General features: G+C 38.3%; 4 non-coding genes across 4 annotated transcripts; 3 read left to right on the top strand and 1 right to left on the bottom strand.

Moving 5' to 3' along the window:
* The first annotated feature begins 1899 nt into the window (after positions 1-1899).
* trnap-agg lies at positions 1900-1971 on the top strand. Its single transcript has one exon. It is a non-coding gene; the product is annotated as a tRNA-Pro (tRNA).
* Positions 1972-3001: 1030 nt separating this feature from the next.
* On the bottom strand, positions 3002-3073 carry trnaw-cca. Its single transcript has one exon. It is a non-coding gene; the product is annotated as a tRNA-Trp (tRNA).
* Positions 3074-3279: 206 nt separating this feature from the next.
* On the top strand, positions 3280-3353 carry trnai-aau. The gene has a single exon. It is a non-coding gene; the product is annotated as a tRNA-Ile (tRNA).
* A 1416-nt stretch (positions 3354-4769) lies between these two features.
* trnag-ucc lies at positions 4770-4841 on the top strand. Its single transcript has one exon. It is a non-coding gene; the product is annotated as a tRNA-Gly (tRNA).
* The last annotated feature ends 1664 nt before the right edge of the window (positions 4842-6505 follow it).

Here is a 6505-nt window from a genome sequence, read left to right as displayed (position 1 = left end):
TGAAACAAATTTATATGGAAGTGATCCAGTACCAAACGGAGTACCAGTACCACTCCGTTTGGTTTCTCTCCATCCAAATATAACTTAATGACCTTTGTCTAATGTACAAACTAATTCATGATCAGGCCCCACCACCACTTAAACAATGTGTTTTACTCTGTAGGAACAATCTTAGGGAGACCAGGGCATCAGCAAGAGGAGACTGTTCAGCTAAACTTAGGAAAACTGCATTTGGACAGTCTGCATTTTCAAGGAACCAGAGGACTAGTTTGTAAAAGTATGCACCCTTATTTGGGCGCTATTTTTCACATTCAAAGCTAGGTGGGGCACTTCATGTTAGTTTTTGGATATGTGTGCAAGAGGCTTTTTTTGTGTACTGATACCCTGAATAAGCATGCCCGAAATCTTGCACCTAGCCCATAGACTGTATAAAATATGGACGTAGTATCCGTGACGTCACCCATCTGTTCCTGAGAGCTGTTTTGAAGCAAATTGACGGCGGCAGCCATATTGGTAATGCGGAACTCAACCAGGCAGAGTGTGACGTAGTGTGAGCCTCTTAGCCAATGGCTGTGTGTTCCCGACCGGGAGTCACGTCAGTCATGTCCTTATTTGGGCAAAACTCGTAATCCTAATATCTTCTGAATTCACTCCCCGTACAGTGTGTGCCATTAGAGAGATTAGCTTCATAGGGCCAAGCCGTTTTTTGAACCAGGCTGTAAACATGTTTATTAATGCTGCAAAGATCGTCTTTTTCCCATTCATATCTATGTAGTTTCCGGTGTTTCTGCAGCCAGCCTCAAGCGGATTCTCGATGTATTGCAGTTTATAGCACTTCCGCATTGGCTTCATCGTTTGAGACCGGAGTTTGCCGCTTGACCTAGCCCAAAAAAAACCTCTATGGGGAGGGTTATTTTACCCACTTTTTGGACCCTTTAGGGAGTGCTACGGAATATATTTTTGGACAAGAGCCCCAAAAGTTAAATAGGATGCGTGGCCAATGTGTGTGGCCAATTTGGTGAGATTTAGTGCATTTTAAAGCCCCCCAAAAATCCATTTCCTGTTTATGGCGAGACATGTACCTTTGATGCATCGCCTGAATGTCTGCCACGCCCACATTTTTTTTAATTTTTTTTCGACTTTTTTTAATAACTTTGAATTGTCAATGTGTTTATTACAAAATGTGCATGGTTTTTTACTTTATTTACTTTACTTTACAAATACCTTGGGCAAGATCACTAAAATACGCACTATTGTGAATCAGGTGAAAAATTTGAAGAAAAAATAAAAGATGGCCGACTTCCTGTTGGGATTTGACCATTGCTCTTGTTCACATACTTCTTACTACGTACTGAATCAGTACGTACTGCTAGAATGGTAGGCGGTTTCGAAAACAGCCACATTAGATATCTTTTTTGTAGGTCTTGGCCTGATGGATATGTGAAAATAATGTCATGCCTGTTGAACTGTGTTGAGGGGGTGCCCAGTTGGAAAGAAGGGGGCGCTATTGAGCCATTTTTGGGACTTTTCGCACGGGACCGAACGAACATCAACATGTCTCCAGCCCTGATGAGTGTTTCAAGTTTGGTGAGTTTTCGGGCATGTTGAAGGCCGCAAAAAGGCAATTTACTTTAGTTGGTAGAAAGAAAGAAAGAAAGAAAGAAAGAAAGAAAGAAAGAAAGAAAGAAAGAAAGAAAGAAAGAAAGAAAGAAAGAAAGACAGACAAATCCTTAGGGTTACAATAGGGCCTGAAAACATTTAGATTAACAGTAGCCCCCAGTATGATGTCTCTGCAGAGCTGCAGGCTGCAGTTTCAGGTGCAGCCCCGGGATTTGTCTTCACATGTTAATGAATTCGTTGTCAGTTTCCTGAACTCAAAGGTTTTTCAGGAGACCTGTCGGCTCGTTGGTCTAGGGGTATGATTCTCGCTTAGGGTGCGAGAGGTCCCGGGTTCAAATCCCGGACGAGCCCTCCTATTATGAATTAGATGAGATCATGCTTCTGGTCTAATCTCACATTTTCAGGATATTTACAATGACTGCATAGTTAAGTTTGAACGACACATCACCCAGAGAAAACAATGTATGTCAGACGGCATGCTGCCTATGACCCATTTTATTTGTGTTTTAGGAAAAATAGAAAGCCCATTTTCCTCTGCACTTGCAGTACAATTCATATTCTGAAAAGAGGATATGTAAACTTCCCTATAAGTTTAAACAAATGTCCACACTAGTTTTGTTAGAAAGAGTAAAGGGATGGGATTATTGTTCTCACTGACGTGGCTCATAAGTGAGAAAGATGTGCCTTTCCCATATTTCCTTAGAGTAGGGGTTAACAAATTGCATGTGTGTGTGTCTATATATATGTGTGTGTCATGTATACCGATGAGATGAGAAGATAACGTAGAACCTCAGGGGCAATCAAGAAAAGTTAAAAAAGATTTGGGGTGATGTTCTATGAATCTTGCAGACAGAATCTGTAACTCCTCTGCACTCTCCAGTTAGGAACACAAATACTGACAGCTGACAAGTCAAGCCTAATTTACATTGCTGGACGGCCCTCTTATGGGATTGCGATCAATTAAGTAGAATACCGTATTTTCACTTTCTGCATCTGTTTTTTGTGTTTTTTTCTTCATTTTGTTTTTTTTTACTGTTTTTTGACAATCTGTATTACCTCAACTGACTTCCATAAATGTATTTTATTTTGTTATAATTCATTCTTATCAAAGTACTTATTTATTAATTTTCCCCAAAATGTCTTATTTATTGCACTGAATCAGGCACTCTTTTTAAAAGGATCTAAGGACCGGACCTGAACAGGGTTGGTTGGGGTGGGACAGGGGTTGTTTCTTTTTGTATTTATGAACTTGTATTTTTCTACATTAATTTTGATTCCATCCTCTGTTAAAAGCAAAACTCAATTAAAAGGTTGTTTTAAATATATATTAATAGACGTGTGTGTATCTATTAATGTATGCACATGTAAAGAGCTAAAAGATTGACCCCGACGTGATTTGAACACGCAACCTTCTGATCTGGAGTCAGACGCGCTACCGTTGCGCCACGAGGTCTATCGATATTATTGTCGACGTGAAGATATTATACAACATGATAGTAGGTGTTTTTAATTATTGTAACGTGAAGCCTGTCAAGGTATGGATACAATATGAAACTATGATTTGATACAGCACGCATTATTTGTAAATCAATTGGACACTACCTCTACCATGGTTCGTTCAGTAACTAGATACTGATTTAATATTCAGCCGTAGACACCGGCCGGTTAGCTCAGTTGGTTAGAGCGTGGTGCTAATAACGCCAAGGTCGCGGGTTCGATCCCCGTACGGGCCACTGACTCCCTTTTCCAAAAATTATCAAAGTTTCCTGATGGATACAAGTCAGGACACAACTTTTTATTAACGAAAGAACCAATCAATACACTAGAAGAGCGACCACACCCGTAAGGTCATCCATTTATAAATGTCTTAGTGTCAACATTTATCAGGGACACAGCACCTTAACATCACAATCAGTATTTATTTTACTGTAATGTTGATTTCAACAAATTCAACTTGTTTGACTGCACATGAAAGTTACTTTATCGAAACACGTATTTTAGCTAGCCTTGCAATGTGACCATACAAAAAAACATTCCATCAATGAGTCGATATGTGTGGTGGAAAAAAAGAAGACATAATTATAAATAAATAAATGAATGAATAAATAAATGAAGAAATAAATGTATAGATAATTAAATGAATAAATATGTAATTAAATGCTTACATTGTATGTTGTTATTACCATATATTTATAGGATATGTATTTATTTAATTGAAATGGAGGGTTTGTGCAAACAGTTGCTAGCGTTGGACGATGGGGCCCTGAATGAAACTGTGACCCAAATTCTGCAGCATCATCCCAACTATGGATATAAAATGATGTCTGGACACTTGAATGCACAAGGCATCCGAATAGAGTGTAAGTGACAGGAGTTTAACACATTCATTCGAATGGAGAGCACAGAAAAAAGGTGGGCTGTTCTTGTCCTGTCCCTTCCCCTCTCGTCAGTCAGACGAGCAGAGAGAGAGAGAGAGAGAGAGAGAGAGAGAGAGAGAGAGAGAGAGAGAGAGAGAGAGAGAGAGAGTGCTACCTGTAGACACCTAGCCACAGGCCCAATGCATGTAGTTCAGACACTTTTAAAGCTATTCAGAGGGTAACATTTGGACTTGAAGTGGCATTATGTAGTTTTGAGAAGAAAAAAATCATATTATTGTATTTGTTTTATTCATTTCAAATTTATTCATTAAGTTGTGTATTTATTTCTTAATTTACTCTATTATTCTTTTACTTATTTAAACATTTATTTCTGCATGTATTCATTTATTTGATTATCTATTTCTAATTATGTCATGTTTTGTCCCCCATATAGTTCGTCGACAAAAAATGCAACTGACATTTTTATGACTTGCTAAAAACCATAGACTGCTAAAAAACTTTTTTTATTTTAAATTTACGTTTTTGGAAAGCGCAAAGTTTTTGAGGCAAGCACATCACACGCTTTTTGTTGAGAGCTGTTTCGTTTCTACCAAACAGCTCTCAGTGGAGCTCCCGATGAAGCCATTTCATGAAACGATGGGATGCATGCTCCAGTAAAGTGAAATAAATGTCATTACTGTTGTTGTTAAAGTAGAAAACAAAAGACTAAATGAATCCGGCTTATCTGATAACACATTCGAAATTGGAATGGATGTGTGTGCATCTCGTCAAGCGTTGGTGGTATAGTGGTTAGCATAGCTGCCTTCCAAGCAGTTGACCCGGGTTCGATTCCCGGCCAACGCAGACTTTTTTTTTTCTCCCTCTAGTTACTGTCTGACCATAAGAATTCCCAAATACAGTTGCTATATTCAGAGGCTGAAGACATTTGGGTGAAAATACAAATGTACACTGAGCTACAAGTTATCTTGATTTATTACTTGATCATAGATATTTGCACTGAGCAGCAGCAATTGTTCTTTCTTTCTTTCTTTCTTTCTTTCTTTCTTTCTTTCTTTCTTTCTATCTATCTATCTATCTATCTATCTATCTATCTATCTATCTATCTATCTATCTATCTATCTATCTATCTGGCCCTGCATGTATTTATTTGTGATTTTTGTATTTGTTTAAAAAATGATAAAATGTTCCTTTATTACTTTACTATTATTTTTATTTAATAATGATAATAATAATACATTTAATTTATAAAAGCGCTTTGGAAGTTTCTCTAAGACACTTTACAAAAACATTAATTTTACAATAGATAAGTAAAGGAAAGCAAAATAAATAAATACATTGAGTATCTTAGTCATACTTACTTTAAAAATAAGTTAGTATCTTATACCATTGTATCTCATACCTCTGCAGCACATGGTACCCTAACATCAAACAATGCAGCAATGTCTCTAGATGTGTTTTATTAATTTTTCCTTAAAAGCATTGAGCTTGTGTGCCGACTATCAGATTTTTTTTTTTTCTTTATCCCAAGTTTTCTTCTCTAAGCAAAATCAAATAACTCCCTGGGTCTTTTTGAAGTCACAGCATAAAGACCCTTGAGATGCTGGAGAGATCAGTTACATAAACTAATATTTGTGGTTATTGCTTTATGCGTAATGAATGACTCAGCCTCCCACACTGATAGTTTAAGGTGTGGTTGATGAAGGACAGCAACCATTTAATGCATTCATCGTACAGGAAACACTGGAGACATGCGTAGTTGAAACACGCCCAGACACACAATGGCCATATCAGCAGCATTTATTAATTAGTAATGCAGAAATATGGTTCTAGAGTCAGATCGGCAGAATTTACCCACTGAACAGGAAATGTGTCAGTTTTTCCTCTGCACACCAAGTTCATTTGTTATCCTATTTGCCTTGTTTATCCTGCTTACCCTCTTTTTTCCTCCGTTGCCATGGATATGCTATTCCTATGGCAACTGCAGGCCTTTATGGATGGCCTCGAGCCCCCTCCGTCGAGGACTCTCTGAACCTTTCATTACACATTCCCTTCAAGCTTGCAGACACATCACACAAGTAGCACATACTCGAACTCTGTCTCTCTCTGACCTCCCTCCGTTCTTTGTGCCAGTACAGCTGCCCCTGTGCTCGTATGGCTGTGTCTGACTTTTAAATCCTTCTTATGTCCAAGAAACCTCACAGCTATTCGTTGTGTTCAGTGTCCTTTTATCAAAGTTATTCTTTAGGCATTCATTATTTACCTAATTCTTTATTTCAGTACTTGTAGGAAGAAGTCTGTAATCAGATTTGATGCATGAGTATCGCTGTCATAAGAGTCGGCGCCCCAAGCTTTCTAATTTTTCAGCACCGATGGAAACTAGAGTGCTGTCTTTAAACATGTATGAGACATCTAGGGATGGAGGCTGTGCCAGAGAAAATGTTTCTGTGTCAGGGAGAGTGAAAGAAAAGGGAGGGCCTGGGCTTGTGCAGATGAGAGTAAAAGTTGTT

This window comes from Notolabrus celidotus, chromosome 15 (assembly GCF_009762535.1).
Source record: "Notolabrus celidotus isolate fNotCel1 chromosome 15, fNotCel1.pri, whole genome shotgun sequence".
In the NCBI taxonomy this organism is placed as follows: Eukaryota; Metazoa; Chordata; class Actinopteri; order Labriformes; family Labridae; genus Notolabrus; species Notolabrus celidotus.
The sequence above is the reverse complement of the archived record's forward strand: the minus strand, read 5'-3'. Positions and strand labels throughout refer to the sequence as shown.